Below are 27670 nucleotides of genomic sequence, written 5' to 3'. Positions count from 1 at the left end.
CCAACTATTGATATCATCTCGCCTTTCATCACTGTTAGACAAATGCGCCATATTAGGGATAAAGATGTTCTTTTATTTACAGCCTATGTAGATGCAGTAAATTTAAATCCAAATGACCTAGTGATCAATCGTACATTCCTTAAGAGAGCAAAAGAAAATCTTCGAGAGATAAAATTAAATTTCATGAATTTAAATTTAGATTTTGTAGTTATTCACTGGGATACAAAGCTACATTCAGATGTAACTGGAAAAAGAACGCCGACAGGATTAGTGATAGCTTCAGGTCCTAATATTAAAACAGCTACTCAAAATTCCTTACATATTTCTTCAGTTGGATATGATATCTTAGATGATATCTCTTTAATGCTAACTGCTCTTTGTAGTGTTTGATACAACGACTTGCAATACCTACCGCATAAATTGTGCATGCATTTTTTTAGAGCAAAAACTGAACGGTGATATATTACATTTGGATTGCCATCATCATGCACTTGAAATCGTACTGCAGAGTGTGTCCTTAAAGAAGTTCTTGCTTTTCTTAGTTCTAGATCAGATATTCAATTATTTAAGCGCTTCAAAACTTTGTGGAAAGATCTCCACAGGGAAGGATTCAGAACTTATAACATTTCAATCAAGTACACATACCACTTAAATTCTAAAAGACGAAGTTGCTGACATATTATTGTCCGTAAAAAGTGGAATTGAGAAAGATTACAGAGAATTCTCGTAACTTGTAATAATATTTCCTGGTGAATTTCTTTCTACAGGGATATGTTTTCGGCAACCTGGAGCTTATTCCTGAGCCGCTTGGGTGGCAAAAGGAATTTTTGTTTGAGAATTTTTATTTTTAGGAAACATTTTAAATTGACCTTACGTGAAAAGAAAGCCCTTTAAAGCTGTTTTACAATTAAATGCTGTATGAAGATATGGTTTTTTGCAGCAACCCAATCATGATTAGTCCAAAAAATGCTTGAGATAAGAAAGACGTGTCTGATGACTGTTTAACAAATTTCAGATAACAGTAGATGTTTTGGAATACTTTTTTAGTAAAGATCTTCCTCTTTATAGAATCAATTACGAGTCAATAAAACTGTTTGATAAGTTACAAATACTAAAAGATTTTTCCCTATTTGATCCTGATTCACGGCAAAATGAAGGAAGCTATTTAAAGGGAAGAGAGATTGTTAAAATACTGAAAATTGTGAATGATACAATTGAAAGAGGAGCATTATTAATCGAAGAATTTCACAACTAATTTACCAAATTATCAGTTACAAAAACAATTGATTTTACAGACCGTTCAAGACTATCGGAAAAAAAATACACACTACCGAGATACATTGAGAAAAGCGTACGATTAAAGAACGTTTCTAAAGCATTATTTTATTCTTATTCAACGTAAAATCTTTAGATGATATAAAGTAATTAAAAAGATTAATTTTAGTGCTATCTCACTGTAAAAATATTTTGCAAACCTTGGAGAAACGATGTACTGAGTCTGAAGTAAAAACTCGAAGATTTGTGAGAAAATTATCAAAAGTGTTAAAGTTCAACGGCCTAGGGGCACGTGTTATTATTGACCGATCGAGTTCAAATTTTGCACACGTTACTTTTTATTATAGTGTCACAAAACTAGGGGGCGTCACTTGTTGAATTCCGAAAAAAAAATCCCATACATAAATAAGGACCACCCTAATATATATATATATATATATATATATACACATTCATAACTCTACTCTTATTAAAATATCAGTTCGTGACTAATATTTACACCTTTATGATAATTACGCATGTTTTTTGAAAAGAGTATATCTATATACTTTATGTGGTGAAAAAACGTGTTTCACTGCATTTTCAGCTCACAAAAGCATTCGGATCTATATACAGTAGCTCCCAAAAGTGTTCGTACACTTTGAAATTTTTTAGTAAAACCAAAATAACGCTAAACTGAGTTCGAATATGAAGTCCAATATTTTTTCACATCATTCCTATGTCATTCTAAATAAAACCCTGTAGTTTTTTTTTTTTTTTAAATATTGACGGATCTTCTTTTTGACATAGGTCAAAAAACGAAGTCACACAGAAATAATACGCCACAAAAGTCATCGTACACTCAAATATTTTCCAATAAATTAAGTGATTAAAATTATCATATGTCGTTTTTTTATTATTTTTGCATTGTGTTGACCCTTAAAAGTCATTTGGCTTCACTTTTTTGTTTATTTATTCCTTAATATTGTGCTTATTACTTCAAAATGACTGGTACTATTCGTAAAAAACGACAAATACCGTTCGAAACTTGAGTTTTTTCCTCACAGTAGCGGTAAATTTTGTTTGAAATATCTCTAAATTAGTTAATTTTTTCCATTCTATAGTAAAGTGCTAGATAAAATGCTTTAAAGAAAAGAATCGGACCGAAAACAAGGTAAGAAAAAGTCAACCGGCAAAGTTGACAAAACGTGATCGGAGATATACAGTTAAAAAAAATTATGAAGAATACACATTTGAGTGCTATAAAACATTCTGCAGATTTCAATAAAAATTTGTACTTTTGATTTTCACATAAAATTGCTCGCCAAGTTCTCTGATGAGCTGGATTAAATGGGACCACCCAGCAGAAATTTTCTTGGCAGTACAAAAAAAACAGAAAGCTTACGCTTTTCGTCGCAAAATAAATGATAAATAAGCTCAAAACGTTTTGGAATTACGTCTTACTTACAAATAAAAATGAATTCAACATTTTTGGTTAAATTCTTGTATAATTGTAAATAGAAGAAAAAATTAGGAATTTAATCTTAAGAACTTAGTTGGACCAGTTAATCAGGACGGTGAAGGTGTTCTTGTGTGAGGGTGCATATCAGCATCAGAACTTGGTAGTTTGGAATTTTTTGATGAAATAATGAATTGTGCTGTTCATTTAAATATTTTAAAAACCAATTTTAGGCTCTTAGCCAAAAATTTGGTTATGGGGAAACAACTTTTTTTAAAATCAAGATAACGATAAGAAGCACGAGGTTTTCAACGTTTGCGTCTAGTGCCTCAAAAATTGTCCCAAAGTTTAGAAAATGCCCATTCAATCTCTAGATTTGAACTTAATGCAACATATTTAGAGATATATGGAGGCTAGATTACGAAAATACGGCTTTGAAACGAAAATAGAGCTAGAAACAGTAAGACTCGAAGTGTGGTTTAACACTTACTCAGAAATTATGCAAAAAAAAAAAGGAAGAAAAAGGAATAAAATCTATTCCCAGACGTTTGAAAGGTGTTGTTGATACTGCATGATACTCTGCTAAATAATTAAATAAAAAGTTAGATTATTCAGTAATAATATAGGGTAGTATTTCATTGAAAGTCGTAGGTGTACGAACACTTTTGGGAGCCACTGTATGACTATCAGTTATTATTTTTATATTTGTGCCTTAAGGCTTTTAATATCATTATGCTTCTTTTCACTGCGATTGGAGTAAATTTTTTTCTGAGGCTGTCGAATTTTATTTAAAACTAGTAGAACCCGCACGGCTTTGCCCGCAATTTAAAATTAAAAGGTCATTTGGTTTGCCTGTATGTTTACAAATAATAGATGATGAATTTCTCGCCAAGTGGCCAAATTCATTCGCTCTCCCATTCCACGTCATGATAATTTCGTAATTTACTCGTTCATCTTATGATAATTTTGCTTCGAAAAACGTTCTTAAAATTAAAATAGAAAAAGAATAAAGTCGAATTTTCGGAAAATCGCTTCGAGGTGCACATCCCCATGCTACAAACTAACTTTGTGCCAAATTTTATGAAAATCGGCCGAACGGTCTAGGCGCTATGCGCCAGGGCCGTATCCAGACGGGGGGCCTGACGGGCCCGGCCCCCCCCCCCCCCCCGAAACCCGAAATGTTTTGTACCGTAAAACAGAAGAAGTTTTTTTTTTTTTTTTTAAATTCCTAATGTCAGAAAAGGAAAATGACAAAGTTTTTTTTAATTGTTAATTTTGCTGCTATTCAAAATTTATAATATTTTGAAGAAATACAGAAAAAGCAGTTCTAGTTCTAATTAGCTGCAAGGCACAATTGAAATTTAGACTTTAATTAGGACTTCCTGCTCTCTTTTCCAATTCAATTCAGGGCAGTCTAGGGTTAAGTCAGGCCCTTTGTCAGTTCGGTAGACTTTTCAAGTCTACCAAACTGACTTCTGTGCACTTCCACCTCCAGGGGCGTGCGCAGAAATTTTGGTGCTGTCACAAATGCTTTTGTTGGGCCCCCTCCATATTGTTTACCCATATTTTTAACCCTAGGTTTAAAAATATTGGGCCCCATTTAAGCTCAGGCCCAGGCCAACAGTTGTCCCTTCTCCCCTCTGTGCACGACCCTGCCCTCCTCCCCCTAAAACTCTTATAAAACTTACACTGTACTGATTTCGAGCCGGAGACTCTCCAAAGGCTGGGTCCCTAGTTTCCGATTAGGCGAGTATCTTGTTACCAAGATGTGCCAAATTCAGCTCATTGATACATCCTGAGTAAAAAATGCAAAAATCACGATTCTCGCGTTTTTGTAGCATAATTTCAAGATCATTTTTGTGACTGATATGTTTCTAGTCTTGCATTTATTTAATGCCGAATTCAGTATCATGGAAGTTCTTTTGTTATTCCTTGTTTTTTTTTTTTTTTTTTTCTTATTTCTACTGCATACTGTTAATACCTTTAGTATGAGAAAAAAAATAATACTTACTCTACACTCTCATTTTCTGCATTACTTGTGATTGAAAAAAAAAAGTTTGTTTCGAGAAATATTTCATTGCATTTATTTTTAAGTTAAAACGGGTGTGTCTTACAAAGTTATAATCATTTTGTAAGACTGTCCAATCAACTCCTGGAAAGTGTAAATAAAGAGCTTCAAATAATTTCAACTGTTCGAGAGTCTTTGAAAATTATTTAAGTTTTTGAAATTCCTTGAAAAGTTCTTCAATTTTGTATCTTATCAAGAAAATAAAATATGAATTGTCCAAATGGCTAGAATGTTACTCTTCCGTTCTTATTTTCTGAATGTCTACAACATTTCTTTTAAACTATTTTGTACAATTTTCATACTGTAGGGCATTTAATGAAAAAATATAATAATAAATGGGTGTAGGGGGGAGTGATTAAAAACAAACTTCACTAAAAGCCGATATGAGCAGATGACGAAGTGAATCTCTTTTCTCCTCTCTCGTTTTTCCTCTCTGTCCATTAAGTTCCATGATTTATCGAGCAAGCAATTTTTATTTTGTTTGATCTTGATTTGCAAAAGAATGTACAACTTTTAAAAGACTTTGTTTGCCTTTTTTCTTTTCATATTTTTGTAGTCTCAATTACCTAATATAAGGCCTCAAAATACAGACTTTTTTTTCGAAAACTTCTCGGGGGAAAACCCCCCGAACCCCCTGAAATTATGGATCTTCTACATACGACTTAAAGGGACACTCTCCTGTTATCCTTACCACTACAAGGTGAATAAGAAAAATAATAAGAAATTAAAATAACAACAGTCCAAACAGTGGAATCATTAAAAATAGAGACAAAAAGTCTTTTATGTTAACATTTTTATGTGTTTGGTGTGTCTATATATACTATATGTGTGTGTGTGTTAGGGCAATGTGCTAATCCGGGCCCCTCCCGAAAAAAATTTCTGGATACGGCCTTGCTATGCGCGTCACAGACATCCTACAGACATCCAGACAGAGAGACTTTCCGCTTTATTATTAGTAAAGAAGCATTATTATTATTATTATTATTATTTTTGATATAACTTATGGTAAAAGCTGACTGTTTCTTTTAACAAGCAAAAAGAAAAGAAAGAAAAAGAAAATACTACAGAGGGAACTTTTAATTATGTAATGAACAGCAACTTGGCCAGCATTCATTTTGGTAAATCCACACGTGACTTTTTTAATGCGCATTAAAAATTAAAAACGGTTTAATCTCGAATATATTTCTATTTTTACAAGACTCCTTGTTTGATTTTAATTGGTAAATATTCTTCCTTTCTGACCAAAAAATGTGTTCAATGTGTCGTTATTGAAATATTAGAGTAGCTTTCGACTTGCTTTAAATTCTCTGCTTTAGTTAAAGTGATCTTAACTTTCATTGTTTACAATAGATGGCAGTGCAAACAAATAGAAATCTGAGATCCTCAAAGGAAACGCGCACATATTTATTTATCATATATCTGTGATATATCGTTTTTACGACGCGCAGCGAAATACTCAAATGCTTTTCCAAACATAAACAATCAATAGGTCTCTTATAAGGTCCGGATACGTTCATGCATTACTTATTTATTGGTTTAATTTTCATTAAATATTTGCTCGCTAATTAATACGACTCAAAATCTTCCTTCTTAATCAAACACATGTTCATCGTTCGATTGTGAAGATTTAAATCCCAGTTTTGGTGTAAAGTTGACTGCAATATTTATCTGGGTTTTATTTTATTTATTTATTCGTTTATATATATATATATATATATATATATATATATATATATATATATATATATATATATATATATATATATATATATATATATATATATATATATATATATATATATATATATATATATATATATATATATAAAATTGAAGATGCAAAACGCAAGAACATAAGAATGAAAAAAGGTGAACCAGGGACCGACACTTTCTCAATTGGAAGACCGGTCCCTAAGTTCACAAGGCCCTTTCTGTTTAGCAAAAGGAAAGGTCCCAATAACTTGCTACCCTCCCCGAGAGCCTTGAAGGAAAATGGAAAATTAAACAAGAAAACATACCTGGAAGATAATGAACGAAAGCATATTCAGGTGAACCATCAAAAGGAAGGTTCACCTGAAAGGAATTTCTTTTGATGATCCACCTGAATACGTTTTCTTAACTGAATAAAAACTGGCTCTAAAATTTAATTCAACTGAATATTAATAAAGAAACAAAAAAAAAAAAAAAGGAGAGAGAGCGAGCTTTTCTTAAAATACTTTACGGGATATTATCAGGGGGTCGATGGTCAACGTCAAATCTTTTCAGGGGTCAATGCTTGAAAAAAAAATAGAGTTACCTTGGTCTGACTTTAACTTGTTCTTGGTTGCATAGCATAATTATAATTTACCAGTTGCACCTGTACAGCGATGCCCGTGCTAAGACTTTAAAGAATTGTCTTTGAATACATGAAAATCCCCCTTCCCGCACACACCATAAAATGAAAAAAAAAAAAAAAAAAAAGTGGAAGTTCCTTTGAAACTTGAAATATTTCTCCAAAGAAATAAAAAGCATTAAATTACGTTAACAGTTGCTTCAAAATGTCAAATAATCCAACAATGCCATTGCTTGTCGACTATCTCGCCAAGTGACCAAGCTACCAAAACCCACCCAATTAGCGAGCGAAGCGAACTCCAATCAACTAGCGATCTGATCTTTTAAACAAAACTTCTAAACAAAAACCCCGCTCTCTCTCCTTTCCTTCGAAGAAAAAAAAACGCAATTAAAAAACACATTATATATAGAACAAATGCCAAATCCTGTCACCCATAGAAAAAAGAATTTAACTCAAATACGCAACGCAATTCATAAAAACCAGAAGTGATAAAAGTATTTATTTTGGTAAAGAATATTGCACGCCAGAATAGCTCGGAAATGGCAGAATTTTTTCCTACTTACTTGACATTTATCGTCATGTATTTTGAACAATTTACACCATATTTTTATAAATTATAGCCTATGTGTTTTGGTGATGTATAAATTATAGTGATGGAAAATTTTATTAAATCCATTCAGTAGTTTTTGCGTGGAAGAGTAACAAACAGCCATGCATCCATATACATACAAACTTTCGCGCTTATAAAGTAATAAGATTATTTTTCCACAAGCTTCCAAAATAAATCATAATTTAAATTCTTAGTAAAAGTTTAATATTTGATGAAATTGAAATGGTTAAATGATATGGTTTTGAGTCGATCACTGGTAAATAAAATGGATGGGTTAAGAACAGTAAAGATAATGAGAATAAGATTTTCGTTCCAGAAGTATTTTGTTTACTCCAGTACAAAAACATTTTATTCCATCAACTAGTTAGTAATTAGGTAAATTAGTATTCGTCATTTTGAATTTTACCATTTTATGACAAAAGTAAAAGAAATTATACAGGGCAATGTGGAAAAAAGTGAAGGAGTTAAGATAATTAAGCTTTTTCAAAACGAAAAAAATTGGAAATTTGTTTTGAAAATTACAGTACATAAAGAAAGAACATTGTTTTTGAAAATAAAACTTGCATTGAAATGGTATTTTTTATTTTTTGGCAGTAAATTTTCGTTTTTAAAAAAAGTGAAAAATGTTCAGTTTTTTTTTCTTTTTTTTTCCATGGGGCAAAGGGGAAAAATAAAATATTTTTGAAATGAAATATTTTTTATTTGATTATAAAAAATATTTTTGATCAAATGAATAAGAAAAAAGGTTAAACGAATAAATGAAAAGATACTGAAAAAAAAATAAACGAATAATTAATTAATTAATGTACGAGGACAAATAAATGAGCGAGTTAAAGAGTGAATGATTGAGAAAATAAGTGAATGATTGAGAAAATAAGTGAATGAATGAATAAGTAAGTGAATGAATGAATAAATAAGTGAATTACTAAATTAAGGTATGTCAATAAAGTAAGTAATAAAGAATACGTAAGAGATTTTATAAATGATTGAATGATTAAACTAAATGAACTGTTTCACTTGGCGCCATCCACTTTACCCCGCATGTACTTGACTAAATGTATAAAATATTTAAAATACAAATAAGTTAAATATTAACTAAATAAATACTGCAATGAATATTAGAAGGTCTCAATTAATATTTTAAATGTTAATAATAAGAGCTTTATCATTTTGTACAACAAAAAAAATTTTTGGCTTACAATAAAATATTACAATATGAGTATCAATTTTTGAAAATTTCTTGTATTCTCATATGCTATGATTTTCAGAGCGAATTTTTTATTGACTAAAATAGACTACATGTGTTTACTACAAAGTTAATATATTACTATTAGGTGACGCTAAAATCAGAGTAAATATTTCAACTCTTCACTTTGCCCCGGCAATAACTTTACAGCATGGCATGTTGGGCATTGTTTACAAAAAAAAAAAAAAAACAAAAAAACAAAAAAACTGCATATTTTAAATTTTACTTGTTTAGTAACAACGACTAGTACTTAACTGGACGTATTTAATTTTATTCTTTTACTTGCTTTCTAACTCTGCTGTTTTTACTTAGTTTGGGAAATAAGTTCAAGAATTTCGAGAGAGGAAGTTCCTTGTAGCCTAGTTTCTCATAAAGTTTAAATCAATAACTAGGAGCATTAAAAGGTTTAAAATCTAAAGATTTTTTTTAAAAACAATTCAAAGATAAATTCGGTCAAAGAAAAAAAGTGTATATATATATATATATATATATATATATATATATATATATATATATATATATATATATATATATATATATATATATATATATATATTGAAAGTAGGAATGGGGAATCGGGAAAATCCGTGTCTGTTTGTCTGTAAGTTCGTTCATTTATTCCCTTCCCAATTTTGAGGGAATAGTTTGATTCCAACATTTTTCCTTATTTTTTTTTTTTTTTTGTTTGAAAAAGTTACGCCACTACACCTGTTTCGCATGCTTGCTCCTAAGCTGTGAATTTAACATCGGATGCAAAAAGTTATTCAGATGTAAATCTATTATTTTTAATCTTAATTTTTAGTCTCGCTCTTTTAAATAATTATTTAACTCATATTTATCATTTTATAATGCTTTCTTCTTTTCTACTGTTAAAAAGCAAAACAGTTTTTTTCTCGCAGAATATGAAACCACAATTTTAATACATATTACCTAAAATTAAGAGAGCAGGCTGAATAAATTTTTTTTTACTTGATATGTTTTTTAAAACCTATTTAACTTTGAATATTTATATTGGGAAAGAGATACTACTGTAATTCATTCGTAAATTTTGTTTCCTATACTTTAACTCCGAATTTGTAAATCCATTAAAAAAAGAATGTGCTTGAATTTTTGTGACGCCCACTAAAAACTAATTAAATAACTAATAATAGTGAATAACCCTGTCATATTTAACAGTTTTCTTTTTGCATAAAATAGATGCATATTTGGTTTTAATTTATTTTTGAAAGACTGTAAAGAGTCATTCCATGTCAAGTGACCTAGTGGTATCAGCTCTACAATCTCCAATTTGTATGAAATTTTATAGAGGTGTAAAGATGCCGTTGAAACTAATCTATGAAAATTTTCAGAATCCGAAATTCAAATCCCGAGGATCTGGGATCTCCCAAAAATGTGATCCAAAATGGCGGATCAACTTTCAGTGACAAATTGCCATCTTTACGCTAAGGTTGCAGAAAATTGTATCACACTGAAAGTTTAAAATTATGGGAGCTTAAAGTTCGTTTGACCTTTAATATATTCAAGTATTTTTGAGAATTTGAGCTCGTTAGTTTTTGTGTAGCATGCGTGTTGCAAACTAGTGAGAAAGCGCGATGAGGAAATTTTCTCCCGGAGTTTACAATGTCATAAGTTATGAACGAAAGTATTAACAAGTTCGTACTTTGTAATTCTATTGTCCATTACATGTTTTTAATGGGTTATAGTTGCAGAGCGTAAATATTGATTTTCCAAAAGACAATGTCCTCAAAAACGATTGTCAAATCGTTCAAGTGAAAAATAGTCTATTTTCAATATTTATATATATCGACTGCCAAATCTTTCAAGTGAAAAATAGTCTATTTTCAATGCGCTGTAGCTCAAGTTTGTCACCTTGCGTCTTCTTTTCGTTTATGTCTCACCAGAAAGAACGGATTTCCGAGAAAAGCCCGTTCTATAACATATAATGGATGGTGATTGCCATGGAAACCGGTTCATAGTAATTTTACGACTATTATTAATCAGAAATAGTTTTTCATTCTTCTTTTACAAAGTTAGTCAGAAAACTAAATACAGACAGCTCTCAATAACTCCACAAGGTGTTGACTTAAACATAAAACACGTGTATCCAATAGAAAGAAAATAATCGTTTCATAATTGGCATAATGCTGGGATCATTTATCTTTTTCATCAACAAGTTCAAAAGAATAACTCCAACTTAAGATGACCTTCGCCTTTACTTCCGTATCTGAAGCAGCTAATGGAATAAAAACCAAAAAAGAACGCCATTTTTAAAAAGTAGCCCTTCGACAGCTTGACCTTCAAAGGCGTATTTCAAGAAATCAAATAGTGGAATCTTTTTTTTAGATCGCGTCAGACTTTGGCAGTGAAAGGATGATTTATTAAATCGTCTTAAATACTTTTTCAAGTATTCCTGCATTATTATATCGCTCCTCTGTATACACTCATTCAGATCTTCGGTTTCCCTTTTGCTTCAAAAAAACTAATAGTCACACACAAGAAAAAGAAAAAGAAAAAAACAACCTTGCTTAGTATTTGAGACCTTTAAATTAAATATATAATACACAGTAAACTCGCGGATAAAGCACAAAAAAATTAAAATGGTTTTAGAGGGGGGGGGGGGGTCCCTAAAAAACAAGTACAGTAGCAAATTTAATGTTAAGGATGATTTGCTGAAATTTTAGACCAAACGTTAATAAACGTTAATAAACTAAACGTTTAATAAACTTTGTTTTAAAAAAAATCCCAAGCGCACCCATTAATTATTTCATCAGACTAAATTTCATGCCAATAAAAACTCAATAATAAAGTGGTCATCAGAGTGCATTTTCTTGTTTTTAATTTCAACTGCCTATATCAGTGTTTCCCAAAATGGGTGCCACTGGGAGTAGCGAGGGGTGTTGCGCGCGATGTGTCCATAACGTCAATATATGAGTGACGAAGGTGCCGTGAGAAAGTTCCAAAAAGGAAAGCTCTAATTCTTTAAAGGATGTCACGAATCCGAAAAGTTTGGAAAACACTGGCCTATTTGTAATTAAAGTGAAGCTTTAACCAACAAAACACATTTTAATGAAGTTAAAGTGCTTTTGTTACGGTACACATTGTTAAAGATAGATAGAAAAGGGGTACTTGAGTTGAATGAGATTGAGAACCCCTACTGTATAACTCCAAGATGTCTATAACCCTCAAGGTCGATGGTACACCTCCTAGAATGCTATGTGGTCGTCGTCCCCTCAGAATAAAGACCTCTTTCCAAGATGAGATCAAAAACCTTTTGAAATTTACTCCCTCCCCTCCTAAAAAGTTTAATGGCGCAGTCTGCTCTACGGACCCCTGTATAACTAACTGATGACCAAAAGTATGTCATGCATGTGCCACAGGTAAATTTCATTCACAAAAGGTGTTGGAGACATTGTTTTTTTTTTTTTTCTCCAAGAAATCACACAAGAACTTTCACTACGTCAGCAAATTATTAATTTTTCGCTCTATAAAAATTGCATATATATTAAAATCTTGGGAAAAATTTAATCCCACACAAAATGGTGTTTGTTGTTTTTTAAACTTTTAAGATCCATTCACTCTTTTCCGCAAGATTTAACTAAACTATATTTATGATGATGCAGAAAGAATCATTTTTTTACTTTCAAAAACGAAGTTGGAAAACAGAACTGAGTTTATACTTTTCGTTTTTTCACAAACGGCTGAAGGATAGTGTCCTCAAATTTACGGATCGCTGTAAAACACACTTTGTGACGTTCTGGAATGTATCTTAATTTGTTCTTCATCAGTCATATCCAGTTTCTTTCTTTATTTTTTCTTTCGTTTTTTTTTTCTTTAAGGATTTTCGTGCATGAGTTGTAGCTATTAGTCACTGGTTTTCGATTGCAATCATTAGCTTAGTCATTTAAAAAAGGAAGTTTAACAATCAACAGGAAGTTATTGTTGTTCAATGATTTCAACGAAAAAGGGGAAATTCCTTTGTTTGAATTGTGAAGTTTTAATTTTACTGTTTTTAGTAACGGTTTCTGTTTGTTTTTGCATCCTTTTTATTGCATTAATAGCACACATAAAAGGGTGTGGTGGTTAACATTCGGTGGGTAAGGGCACCATAGGATACCCGAGCTATTATCTACAATAGGAATGTATATATATTACTACGAAAGTCCGAAATCGGGTAAATGGCAACTTTTGCCGATGAATGCCAAAATTCACATACTAGCGATGGGCAATGTCGTTCTTTTTAATGGTCCGTTCATCAGAGAATCGTTCATTTTTTGGATCCGTTCATTTAACTCATTCATGTAAACGACTTCGTTCATTTAAAAAGTTGCAGGTGGTCTCTCTGCACGACATGCTTGCTCACGTACATTCGAAATCTTTCAATAGATCAGTAAGATTCTTTGAAGGAAAACAACTAAAACGATATAAAAGTAAGAAAATATGCCTGTGAAAAATTAATATTTTTTTTTTATTTATGTTCAGATGTACCAAGTTCAGAAGTATTTTAAAAACAGATCATACTTAATTATCGTCTTGCGTTGTCAACCACAAAAAGCAAGCAAATTTAGTTTGAGGGTTAATTAACAATGCACGACTGCGGCATTTGAATTGAATAATATGTTTTTAATGTGTACGTGACAGAGAATTTCAATTGAACTAAAATAAACAGGAATATCTAACACATCAAATGATTAGTTTTACTCAATGGGACGATGAATATCCAACAGTACCAACCTTGTTTCTTATCTTTTAGTGTTTTTGCCGTAGTCGGGTTTCAGTTTTTTAAACTTTTTTTTAAATTTTAATATTTTCTGTTTTAACCAAAGGTGTGACAAAAAAAAAGTGTTAGATAATAAAGTGAGTAATACGTACTTAACAAGCATGCATTTTAGTTTGATATACGAGAACGGTAAATTTAATTTATTGCTATTATATCAAACTGATTAAAAACTTGAATTACAAAAGATTGATCTTACTTAGTAAGACCAAAACAGCAATCAACAACGTTTCTTGCCTTTTTTTCCCTTAGTCGGGTTTATTAATAAATTTATTTAAAACTCGCGCTAAAAAAAATCTGTTAAAATCGAGATTTAGAAGGTAAAATCGACTCCTCCTATTGTTGAAATCAACTAAAATATATCCTATGTGACTGTTGTCGTAATAAGGAATCGATTGACACCTTATTCATAGAAATCAAATGAATAGTTTAGGCACTACGGTGTAACATACGAAAACACAAACATATATAGACTGCTAAAATCATGACTCTTCTTTCTAGCTTTGCCGTAGTGGGGTAAAAAAGAAAAAGATTATATGGAAGCATCGCAGTGGTAGATTGCAGAGAGACGCCCACACTTCCAAGGACACTTTTTTGTGGGTTGGATGGACAATGGAGCGACCTAGAACTGAAATTTTGGTACTTGAACTTCGAGGTCGGGGGAAGGGTCCCAGACCGAACCTATTTGTGTCTGATTACTTCATAACCCCCCCCCCCTCCGATTTTGTGGGATCATATCTTTACAGTGTATCTCTCTTTGCGTTTGGCAAATATCTCAAAAGAACCTTAGGTAATCAATCTTTTTTTTAAAATAGTTTCACTCGACTGTCAGAAGAGCGGTGCAGTTATTTTCCTGCCCAAATCATAGGTAGATTTTACTCTCTCATCACGAATTCTATTCTTTTCCAAGAACGGTTAAATTACACAGCAGTACTTTCTGCATCCGGTAAGCACCTAGCTAGAACTTTCTTAGAGAGGGGTCCAAGGTAGCGTTGAGTGGGCTACTATATGAGGAAAAATACTAAATCAGAAGTGTTAGTAGCTAATTGCATTAATTAAAATTAATCCAATAAAACTAATTGTTAAAATCCAAAACCCCCAAGTTATTGTTTGGAATGCGGGTACATCAGCGGATGCAATGAGAAATAAGAATTATAAAATACGAGCTGACTTCAGAATACCATTTTGACGCCATGTGTTTTATCTGTTTGACGCCATTAGTCTGTTTGGGGCTCTGTAGTTTCCGTCAAGTAGTACCATCCGTAGTTTTTTATATTTTGCCAACATTCGTTCGCATCGAATAGAGAGTGATTTGGAAAGAAAAGTATGAATAAACGAGAACCGCCAATTTAGTAGCACATTTGGGTTTTCTGGCTGCCGAGAATGTTACGTGGATGAACGTTATAGATTTAAATGGGATTATTGTCCATATGATCTACAAATATGAGAGCTATTACTGTTTGTCAATGTAGTAGAAGTGAAAAATAGTGAACTGCCCTGGCCGATTTACAATAAATATTAATGTTACAGAAAAGTATGATAAAGGAAAATTTTCCGTTTAAATTTTAACGAAAAAAACCATCGGCCGATAGGCAAAAAGCTTTCGGTATCAATGCCATCTGCGTATTTTAAAATTGCACATTAAAGTAAGTAGAGATGTAAAATTTCCGGAAATTTTGAAGTGGTGGAAAAAGCCGGTTTTTTTCCCGTTTTTTTCTGGAAAAAATGGAAAATTTGATTTTTTTATGAATAAAAATAAGTTTTCTTATTTTTTTCTTGGAACATATGAAGGGTTAAGCATTAAAAAGCATATGCAATCCAGGCATCTTCTTTTTCTGCTTGACAGAAATACACATAAAGGTAAGTTTCATTAGAAAAAAAGACTTTTTTTTTTTTATTACCGAGCGCTTTCTTGGTCAATCACGATAAATAAGTCAAATCGTGGTTCAACCAATAATATTGGGCAAGGTGTGTCTACTCATGATAATTAGGTTTTTTATTTTAGATTGCCGTTGAAACTTGAAATAATAATAGCAATCATCCCATGCAATGTAACTGTAGGGTAAGGTGGGGCAATTGTAATTTGGGGAAATGTGACCAGGGTTTATTACTCCAGTGATATTATTATTTACTGTATGAAATTACCTCAGTCTTATACCTTAAAATGTCTTATATAACGCTCAAAAGTATTTGCGATGCAATTACATTATACTTTTTAATGGATGGAGTTTTCCTATTACATTACTTTTGAACATGGATTTCAGGTTTGTTGATAATCTACAAAGGTTTTCACTAAATTTTTAATTTTTGTTCTAAAAATATAATTTTTGTACTGCGCTATTTTAAATGAAGTTTTACATTATAAATTTATAATAATATAAATTTTATAACACTTATAACAGCTATTTTCAGTGAAATCACTTATGCTCCTTTAAAAATGGGGTGGGAGCAATAGTGATGACAAGTGTGGGGCAAAAGTGATTCCAATATGGCTACCAGTTGGTGTTCTTTTGAAGCATGTTTTTAAACATCACTTAGATCTTTGGTTTGTAAGTTTAAAATGTATTGCTGTAATTACATAGTGTTATCTTTTATTTATTAAATTCATAAGACTTAGCCAAAGTGAAACAAGATGCTCATTTGAAGATATACTACTTCAAACTGTTACCCAACAGCCTTTATTAACAGCTACTAAACGTCGTCAAATAGATTTGTCAACAACATTAACAAGTAAATCTTATTTAGAACAACGAATAGCGGAAGTGGAAGAAAAAAGAAAGCATTACAGTTAGAAAAACTGGAGAAAAAGAAAACAAAAGAATCGGAGAGGCTAGAGAAAAATAAAGTGAAAGAAAATGAAAGTATACAAAAGAAAAGAGAGACAGAGGCTGTAAGACAAATTAAAAAGGAAGAACGTGAACTTAAAGCTCTAAATCTATGTAAACAAGAAGAAAACTAGTATGTTGTGGCCATCACGAAACTTTCTTCTATATTTTTCTTTTTTTTTCTGATCCCTCCCCATGCTTGACGAGGAAACAATATTCCCAACAAAAACAAAATTACACATGCAAAAACTTGACGACCATCCCAATGTCTGAATTATTGCAAAAGCAAAGCAAAGAGCGAAAATTGAAAGTTATTTTAAAACCCTTGCTTGAATTAATTACAAATATTTTATTTGTTAACAAACATAAGATGGCAACAGTTAAATTTTAAATCATTGAGATAATATTTCCGATCATTTCCATACAATTAATATCACGAGAAATAAGCAGACGATAATCTATTACGATTTATCTTTCTTATTCGGAACTCCAGCGCTCGAATACGCTACCTTGCGGTGATTTACAAAACTGCAAATGAAGCGTTCCACGTGTGTCTGTTGACGTAAACACAGGCAGTTTGTTCTGAGTATTTATTAACGCAATCGATGTGTCTTAGTTTGCTTTCAGCTACAGAAATTAATTCGTCACTTAGTAGTATTCTCGAGCTTCTCAAAATAATGTTAGTTTTCATTATTTCCTTAATAATTGGTAAAAGCGAAAATATTGGATTAACAAACTTGGATAACGTTATACAAGGTAAAAAATTTTATTGTTTTGTATGAATTCGTAAGAATATGGGTTTTTTTAAATCTTAAATTAATTAAACTTACCATATTTTACAGCAGCATTTAGTTGGAATGGACAGTATGCAAAATATTTTCTTGAATATATTATCGTAGAACAAAATGAATAACCGAGAAAGAATTTACTTTATTCCTTTTATTCTCAGCTGAAAGGTATCGCCAAATTTGTTTAGGGTTATATAGTTTTGGTATTGTGCGAGCAAAGTAGCCTTGGCGACATTTCGCGTTTTTAGTTAAACCATTTTTAATTTTTATCATGAGTGGAATAAAATGGTAGTAAGATTACAGAATTCGATAAGTGAAAGGAAATAATGGTCAATCAACTGAAAAGTAAACTACCACCATATATCCGTGAGAATTTTGTTGATGATTTGCATAACATGACACAATTAAATCGTAACTCAGAAATTAGAAAAATCGAAACAGAAAATTTTTAAATTAACCGATTCGGGAATTCAAGAGAAATAACTCAGCTACAAATGGAAAACAAGTGCTAGCCAAAGCAAAGCAAAGAAGTATCATCTTCTTTTGGTAATAATTTGTAATGTCATATTAAATTTTCTAGCATTAATTGTTATTCTTGTCAGGCCACAATTATTATTTAGTTTTATCAAGAATTGATAAATATCGAATTCAACATCGTGAAAATGGCTGCTTAGAACTATGAACTACGTACTTTGCATTAATGTTTGACGTTTAGTAATGCTTCTTGAATTCTCATTTCTTTCTACGTGGGCCAGAATATCCACAAGACTTTGAAAATTAATTTAAAAAGAATAAAGCGAAAAAATCATACGTACGAACAAAAATCACAACACTTTTAGCATTTTCTTCGTTACCATGTGCGTTTGTTTTAGTTTTCAATTCCGCCATTAGACAGTGACTTCAGTGCCCCCTATAGTTCGTTGGAGTTGCGAATTGTTGCATTAATAAAGCTATTTTTATTCGCTAAAAATAATGATAATAAAAATAAATCAGCACCTCTTGGCGCGATTGGCGCCAAAATTGAACCAAAGCTTGTTTACATATGGATTCACATATATTCCAAATTTCAACCAGAACGTAGCATTACTTCTTGAGATAGGGCACTCACAATGGAAAAAAAGAACGGGCGATTGCGCTACCCCCTTTTTAGCTGTTGACACCAAAATAAAATCAGCTTTTATACCCACTAAGGGCTACTTGACGATAAATTTTTCTTTCATTCCGTTCATTATTTCTTGAGATACAGCAGTCACAATCGACGACAAAAAACGTTCTATAGCTCAACCCCCGTTTGAGTTATTGACACCAAAATTAAATCAGCACCTGTTCCTGTTACTGGCAACATATGGACCAAATTTTGTTTGATTCTGCCAGTTACTTCCTGAGGAATAGCAATCACGCGTAACTCAAAAAACGTCCTATTGCTCCACCCCCCTAGGAGGAATTCGCGCCAAAAACCAATGGGCACAAGTTCATATAGGGGCACATATGTATACCAAATTTCGTTCGATTTCATGCGGTAGTTTTTGCTGCAGAGCGGCCACAAAAAAACTGGTCACACACAGACGTGACACACACACACACACATACACACACACACACATACACACACAGACAGACAGACATTTCCCAAAAATAGTCGAAATGGACTCAGCACATCTCAAAACGTTCGAATCCGTCAAAATTCGAAATTCGAAAATTTGCACGAATCCAATACTTTCTTCTATATATTAGATATAGAAGAAAGTAAAAAAGCTCTAAGTGTATCAAGTAGATTCTGATAGTGACGAAGTAGACGGAGATTTCACAGTGATGGTGATATATCTGTGAGTGACTTTATTATTGATGAACTAGAAGAATATGAGGAAATAGGGAAACTTGAAACTTACCCTGAGATAAAGAGTGAAAATGAAAATAGTTCTGTTGATAAAGATGATGGCAAAATTTATGGAACTCAACTAAATTTACTAGTTGATTTAAAAGAATGGACTTTAGATGGACTCAAACAACAATTAAATAAAGTTCAGTGTCATGTCGAGTTAGAGAAATATTATGCTGTATATTTTGAAAAGTGTTATTATATTGGGAGAGTTTTGTCAAAGAATAAAACTGGAACTGGATATATGTTTAAGTTTCTTCACAAGGCTGAAAACCAAACTTTCCAATGGCCAAGAAGAGATGATATCTCAGAAATTAATAAGCCATTTATATTTGCTGGTCCACTAAATACTATGGGAATTGGACCATTCACGTTGGACTCAAAAACATATGCTATGATTTCTTTAATATACAAAAACCTTAACAAATCCAAAAATGACATTTTTGCATTGTTTCCTTTATAAATTGTAGGTTATAACATATTTTTTCATGTATCATTTTTAATTTTGAAAAATGTTCTAATTTGTGGGTCATAATAAAATTTTAATTTCTCAAGAACCTATTGTCATGTTAAAACTAAGAATGTAGCTACTTGCAGTTCAGAATGTAAATTTTTCATCACAATTACCCTGTATGATAAAGCACTAAAATAAGTACCTATAATTGGCAGTCATCACAAATGCCCTCAAAAAATCATTAATGCCCCAGTCCCGGGGCAAATGTGACTTTTTAGATCTTTTTCTAAGAACATTTTTAACCATAATTGAAAAGTGTATCCACAAATAGCATATTATGTACATAAATATATAGTACATCACCTGACAGTTATTTTAATACTTTGCTGTAAATAGTTTTCCAGTTAAAAGTAATCAAAGATCAACAATGGATTTTTCAGCCACAAATGTCCCACCTTACCCTACTGTCTCTAAAGGAAAGCTTTTGAGTTTTGATTTTTTCCAATCTAGTCTAAGTCCAAGTCAAAAGCTAAATTGGTTTTTCTTTATTTTTCCAACAGAAACCCCAAACTAAAACTGCGTAATGGTTTCTAAAGTTGAACCAAAACTCACGCTGACTAATACGGCCGTAGTAAGCACAGTAGTAAAAGTAGACATACCTGCACTTTTGAATAAAATTTAGTTATTGTAACTAAGTTGTTGTCTGTTTCGCATTTTGCTTAAGAAATGAAATGTTTTAGCGTCATTTTATCGGGAACTAGTTTTTAGAAAAAAATCTGGAGAAAAAAAAAAAAAAAAGATATCTGAATCAAATATACAGAAGAGCCAAACTTTAAAACGCACCACCTCAGTTTGAGCTCAAATGCAGATTCCACTTCTGTTCTTAGCGTGGCAAAGTATGCATTTTTTTTTTTTCAAAGTGGTGTTTAATTTACTGTAATGTGAATTTCTAATAATTAGATTCTATACTTTTTCATAACTTTTTATTTAAGTTTGAATTTTGTTCTGTGTTATGTAAAAGTTTGTTGGGTTTTGTTCAATATAATGTATAAGTTAATAATAAAATAGATATTAGTGTGTCTTCCCTCTCCGCCAGCCAAAAAAAACAAAGTCGAGTAAAAACACTTCTGAAAACCACAGTCGGTCTAAATCACACCAAATAATAATCAAAAGGGGGAAATTTTTACCTCAAAACAAAAACAAATTTTTATGTAGTCACAACCGAGGGGAAAAAGTGGCAACCTTCTGAACGCTAATTTAAAATGAGATAGCGCAAACGATAATTTTCCGATTTAAACTTTCATTTCCATTAGGCTTAGCAGTGCTATTTAATTTTTTTCCCGGTGATTTCACAGCCTTTTTTTCAAATTCGAAGGAATTGAAAGGACTCTATGGGTGTTATTCGCGGGCTTTCGAATGGGACCTGAATCAACGAAATCGGATTTTTTTTTTATGGTAGAAAGAGTCATTTAATGCCATTTTCGGGCCCTAAAATTAAAATTCTTAACAGTTCTTTTTTGGCATTCGAAAACCCCCATGCGTTCTTTCTCGGGGGGGGCCAAGTACCTCCCTACCAAATTGGTCGAGATCCGACGAAAACTGTGGATTTGTATAGGGATTATACACACATATATATTCGTTGTTTTATTCATATGGATAAAGAGAAATTAAATTGATTTTGAAACTTTTTAACCGACTTCAAAAAGGAGGCGGTTATCAGTTCATACCGTATGTATGTTTTTTTTTTTGTCCACAATAAAAATAATTTTATTCTTTAAACACCATCGATAATACTTTTAAACATAGTTTTTGAAGTTGGCGCAAAAACGAGCCATAATTCAACTACAACTATTAATTTAACCAGGTCCAGTTTCTTCACTACCACATACGTTATGCATTGATGACAGCATATTTGAGCAACGATATAAATGCTTCGTTCCTAGCTTTGGATGATTTTCTGAAAAAAAAAAAAGAACGAAACATGGTTACACTGGATTTTACTTTTTATTTTTACGCCAACTTCAAAAATTATGTTTAAAAGTATTATCGATCAATGTTGTATTATCTATGGTGTTTAAAGAATAAAATTATTTTTCACTTTTTAGAGCAATTATGAAGTCGGTTCTATTTTTTAAATTTTTTTTTATTACTATGCAATGAAAATACAGTAAAAGCATCTCTTGTGTCACAACTTTTATAAAAACGCTATTTAATTAATAACTGGATGCATAAAAATGTCTACGGACACTTTTCAATGATTTATAAATCATCGTTTTTTATTTTTACTAAAAATATTACATTGATTTTGTAATTTTTTACTATGCAATGAAAGTACAGTAAAAACATCTCTTGTGTCACAACTGTTTTAAAAACGCCATTTAATTAATAACTGGATGCATAAAAATGTCTGAATGTTCGAAGCTTTCAAGAAACTATTTCATTAAATTACTCTTTCATAATTCAAAAATATTTAACACTAATTATTACTCAATAAATGAACAAGAAAATTATCATATTTGCCGAGTTTTGCTTTTAATGTTACAAAATTTCCTCGGAGATTATCTTCTCCATTAATTTACTTTGTTCGTCTATAAATAGAGATGTCTATGAAGGATTTAATCTGTGAAAAAAACTCTGCGACACAATTGTTTCATCATTATAACACTAGATTTTCTGAGGTCTAAAGAGCAATAACGTTTTGAGTCTTGTTTTAAAACCGCGCCAAAGGCAATTTTTAAACTCAGAATTACAAAGGTGCTTCATGATTGATTTCATATAGCGTGACCAGAGGCGGCGACTGGGGCTTATAAGTGCGGGGGCGAAATTCTTTTTTAAGTTAAAGACTATTTTACGCTATTTTGAGTGACTAAAGAGGGGAGGGGGTGGGGTGGGGATCTGTTGCTCTCCCGCGTTGGTGTTTTGGAATTGTAGTTTGAAAATCGCTGTTTTAGTATAGTTTTGTAAACGTTTGGAGAATGGGAAGGAGTTTCGAGGAAATTTTTTGAAAATAAAGCGTAATTTAAAAAAAAAACGAAGAAGTTTGGACTGCTTTTGGTAATAAGGGTAAGGAAGGCTCTTCCCGAAAAAAAAAACACCTCAAACTGTCGTCTTAAAAACACAAATTAAAACCATCTTTAGCAAACAGATCAAAGGGCTTCTGGTTCTCTTCCAGAAGTTTTGCAAAGATTAGAACGTTTTTCAAACGTCTTTTAAAACTTCATTTTTTATTGACTTAAGGAGGAACGAAAGGGTTCGGAGGTTCTCGCAGGATTTTTTTTTTTTTTTTTTTTTTTTAAATGAAGAAATTCTCACAACTTAGTCTTGAACTTTTTTTGGGGGCTTCAGAGAAAGATCTCCAGATTTTTCCCCCCAAATTCGAGCCTTAAAAACACAGTTTTACGCTATCTTTACTCTTCTAAGGGTGAAGAGAATTCTCTTCCTGATTATTTTTTCTTCTGAAACTGGGGTCTTAGTAACGAAAATGTAGGTCGTCTTTGAAATTAAAAGTAGGAGAAAGTGCGATTGGGGATTTTCCCCCGGAAAATTTTCAAAGTTTTAAAACTGAAATTTTAAGCAATACTTGTTGACGTTAGGGTTCGGGTGATCTCACAGGGAATGTTTTGAAATAAAAATATTAACGTTTAGGCAATCTTTGATGATGAAAAAACTCCTGGGCCGTCGCACCCTCCCCCTCCCCGAGTCGCTGCCACTGTACGTGGCGTTTGACTTATAGCAGACTAAAATTTCAAAACTGAGTTAGAACAATCGGTAATAGAACAGAACAATAAGTAATATATGTAGAGAGATCATTTGTAATGCCATAACTAATAAACAGAAAACTACGTACTTAGATTTCTCCGTCTGAGAAAATTAATTTTCGAGTTTCAGCGAATTTATTTTTAAAGAAATAACTGACTTCATTTTGGTCATTTTTGAAAAATGTCAGTCCGTATGTATGCGGACTTTTTTTACAGTCGCTCAAAACGAAATGCATGAACTCGAAAACAATTTGATACACAGACCATCGCCTCAAAACAACATTAGGATTATCTTACTATTATTCCTGTGATTATATATCTTACTGTTGCTCTGAAGCGGCGATATGTACTCTCATGTGAATTGGTGTTGATCAGTGATCAGTTTTTGGGGTGACTTGTGTAGTCAAGTGTAGTAGCACAGTTGAACATTTTTTTTTTCTCTCATTCTGACTTCTGGTAATCGAAGAACACTGTAGGAATAGATGCTGAATACCTTTTGACGCTAATCGCTCCGAGGAAATGGATCACTTGAAAGTTTTTTTCATTAAACCTGACTACGATACCTACAGAAGTAACGCAAGGATCTAAACAAAAATTGGTATACAGATGTATTTCATAAGTAACAGGATTGATTAGTTCTTGAACCTATTGCTTCAGGGAGGTGGTGCAATCGAACGTTTTTCTTGTTAATCCCAATTGTTTTAACTCGGAAAGTGACGCAAAGATTTAAAGAAAACTGGAATGCAAATCTACCCCAGTTAAGATTAAGTGTTGATTAGGTCATTCCGCTAGTTTCTCCAGAGGCGCTTGACAGTTTTTGAAGAAAGTATTCAAGCAAAAATATTGGATCAAGTTTTTAGGATGGTTACAACAAGCTAATTCATGAAGTCTTTAAAGAATTTAGAGTGAGCTCTCATTTACAACTTTAATGCTGATTACCCAAAGACTGTGAAGGCAACAAAATACGTCAGCTTCCGTGGAGTACTGCCATAAACAGTGTACCAAACAAGGTCTGATCATTGAATAGGCCAACTGGGCCTCGGCCTTGTACTCCCACTTTTTAGGGGCCCCAAAATTGCTAAAAAGTAGCCTTAGCTAATGCCTGAAACTGTGAGGTTTGACTACAGGAGGGCCAAGAAAAAGTACTTGGCCCAGGGCCTCCCGATATCTTGATTGGGCCATAGTTCCAAAAAGCAAGAATTTATCTTTCCCGTTTTAACATACATTTTAGTGAGCACATTTGGCCTTCTGGTTGAAAGATGTGTTTAATGATGGAAAGAAAAATATCAGTAAATGAGACATGGACGTAGAATAAGGCTATTAAACTGGGTAGAACCAATGGCGTTTCTAAAAAGTTGTGACAAATTGCTTATTACAGCTGCAGACAGTAGCGGATTTATAGGTTCAGGGGCCCGTCGTAATGCATTTGTGGGGGGTGGGGGGCTTTGTCTGCTCCAGAATTGCGTAAAATATTTCTCATGTGCATTTTTGTACACCTTTAGGGGTCTTTTTACTGTGGGGAAGGGGGGAGAGATTCGCAATAAATCATGCACATGAAGAATCTGCTATTGGTTGCGGTGGACATGAAATTAAAATAATACTGATTCTGGAGCAATATTTGCTTTGTGGAGTAACTTTCTCCCTGCATTCTTAACTAGTTGCGTTCTGTGTTAATATTGTTAACATTTATGCTAGTAAATCTGTGTGTGTATGTGTCTGGTCCGTGTAAGAAGTTGTGCTGTAGTCTGTAGTGTATATTTTCAAAATTGAAGGCTGCCCTTGAACTTGCCCGTGTGTCACCACTGTCTGTCGTTAAACGAATCAACAAGTGTGTGCAAATGAGACAGATAAACCAAGCGCTCAAAATGCCGTTACACATTCATAACTTTTCCTGTCATTCGTTTCATTTTCCTCTCTTATGAAATCTGTATGCAAATCTCATGTTTTTTGTTCGTCTGCCAGTCAGAACTGCACAATCGCGAAGGTGATTGGAACGAAAGTGCGCCTTCTGTGCGTGACAGAAGAAAGAGTTCAACGTTTCTAATTCGCTCATTTGCATAATTCAAATTAAAACAAGATGAAGCTAACCCTTTGAGTACAATAGGCGAAGAAAATTTACGAACTGAGTTATAGAATTTTAGAATGAGTTTTGTTAGCTTTGAAACAAAAGGACCATCAGGAGGGTGATGCTCTGTATCCTTCACGCTGCTGCCACGTGCTGCGTCCTTTTTTGCTCACGGAGTTCCGTACGCAATTTGAAATGAACAATTTACGTAAAATCCATTTTCGTGATCCTTCTGCAAAAATGATACTGTTTAAATTCTTGATGATTCAGTGGCGATACCATAATTTTTTCCGTGGTATCAGATTCGTGACAAGCTTTGCATGTACGTATATCAAGACAAGGGTTGGCAACAAGTCTGAAAGCAAATGGTTCTTGTGGTTAGCCCATGAAATCCTCATCTGGTATGACATTTCAATGAAATATTGGCGTCACACTTTGCTAGGTTTCTTTACATTTTAAGATCTCAAAGACCATAAATAGTTATGAGCATTAGAACAGACTGAAGTTTCCCCTGATGGGGTGTTTTAACGTAGCAGATTTTTATCTCCAGATTTAGGGCTTGGTCATAACCCTAACTAACGGTCCTTACCTAACGGTATGTAGGTCGCCCGCATTGGCATTGACACCTCAGAGACTCCCGTACCGAAGGCTGCCGAGAGTCAAGGCAGACCCCTTATCAGTTGGATCACAAAGTCCCCTACCCTTATAAAACTAGTAAAACATTCCTATTCCGATGCAGATCATCCTAGGGCCGGGCCCTTAGTTTCCGACTAGGCTAACATGACCCCTCTTCGGCCCTGCCCTCACCTTACAATTTGCTTGGATTCACTGGTTTGAAATGGGTTTCTGAGGACAGTTCAACCAATAATCTCCATGAGGAAGACTCCATCAAGTGACACATGTTAGCACTTTTGATTTGTACTATAGTTAACAATATTTAGAATTAGCTTGTTAGAATACAATTTCAAAAATCCGATCAGTTTTTATTACATACAGTCGAGAGGGGGGAGGGAAAGAATTGAAAGGTTTCCTTTGAGAATTCTGTAACATTTCTCCCAAAACTGAAAAGTAAAATCATGCAAACAGTTTGGAAAGAGTGAAATAAGAAAAAGTCATTATTGAGTTTAAATGAATAACAGATGAAAAAAACTAGTAAAGTTGAAAATTTATTTTGGAGATAAATTTACTGACTTATAAATAACTAGTTTTAAAATCTCCCACCTTTCCGAGGAAAAAGAAAGTCTCGTGAATCTCTAAGATTTACCACTCAAACATTCCGCTAAAAATCCAGGGGTGAGTGACTCAACTAGGGACACAGTACACATCGGGACAGCTTTTTGTTTTTCCTTCTTGCACTAGATTTTGAATTTACTCTTAGTACTTGTAGGTGGCCATTGCCGATGAGAAGCCATGGCAGCATAGTAGTCAGCTATGAGTCTTTAGGAGAATCGGGTAGTTGTAGTATAAGTTTGATAAATTTTCTGGTGAAGGGGACCAAAGTGACCAAACTAATAAGGGGGGGGGGGCCTTGTCTCTTGGCGGCTCTGTATGTCGCAACACGAAATAACTTTCAGATAAATTTTGGTTTAAAGGATGAAACTGGTTAAAGTTTATTAACATTTTTATTTTGCAGAGAGCAATTTTCATGTAAAAATTTGATAAGTAACACAGTGAAATTTATCTCCACAGTAAATATTTTTATTTTATCTCAAACATTAAGTAGAGCACATAAAAATACCCATCTTCTTCTGAAAAAACGTCCCATGCGAACTATGATTTAACAGTTGAACTTTTCACTGTTCTTTTTCAACTCTCTCAAGGAGTCCCACCCCAGACATCAGGTAGTTTACTTTGAGACAAAGTAAAATTTCGCTAAATTTTTTTTTTTTTTTTTGTTTAATGGATGTAAGATTGGAACCTATTCTATACCGTAGGCAAAGTTTAGAAGAACACCGGGTAAAGTACGTGTACGCAGTGCCTTTTTTTTTTTTCAAAATGAATTATAACTAGAGAGCCAAGTGTCATAACAGATTGATGCTACTCCCTGGCAAATATTCTCACAAGTTTTTGAGCATTAGTCGAGCGTCGGTCCAGCATGCTAAAAGAATAATCTGTTTTCTACCAAGTTGAGTATATTTTGTGTTGAACATTTTGAAGC

The sequence above is a fragment of the Uloborus diversus genome, chromosome 4 (assembly GCF_026930045.1).
Source record: "Uloborus diversus isolate 005 chromosome 4, Udiv.v.3.1, whole genome shotgun sequence".
Taxonomy (NCBI): domain Eukaryota; kingdom Metazoa; phylum Arthropoda; class Arachnida; order Araneae; family Uloboridae; genus Uloborus; species Uloborus diversus.
This window is presented reverse-complemented; position numbering follows the sequence as displayed.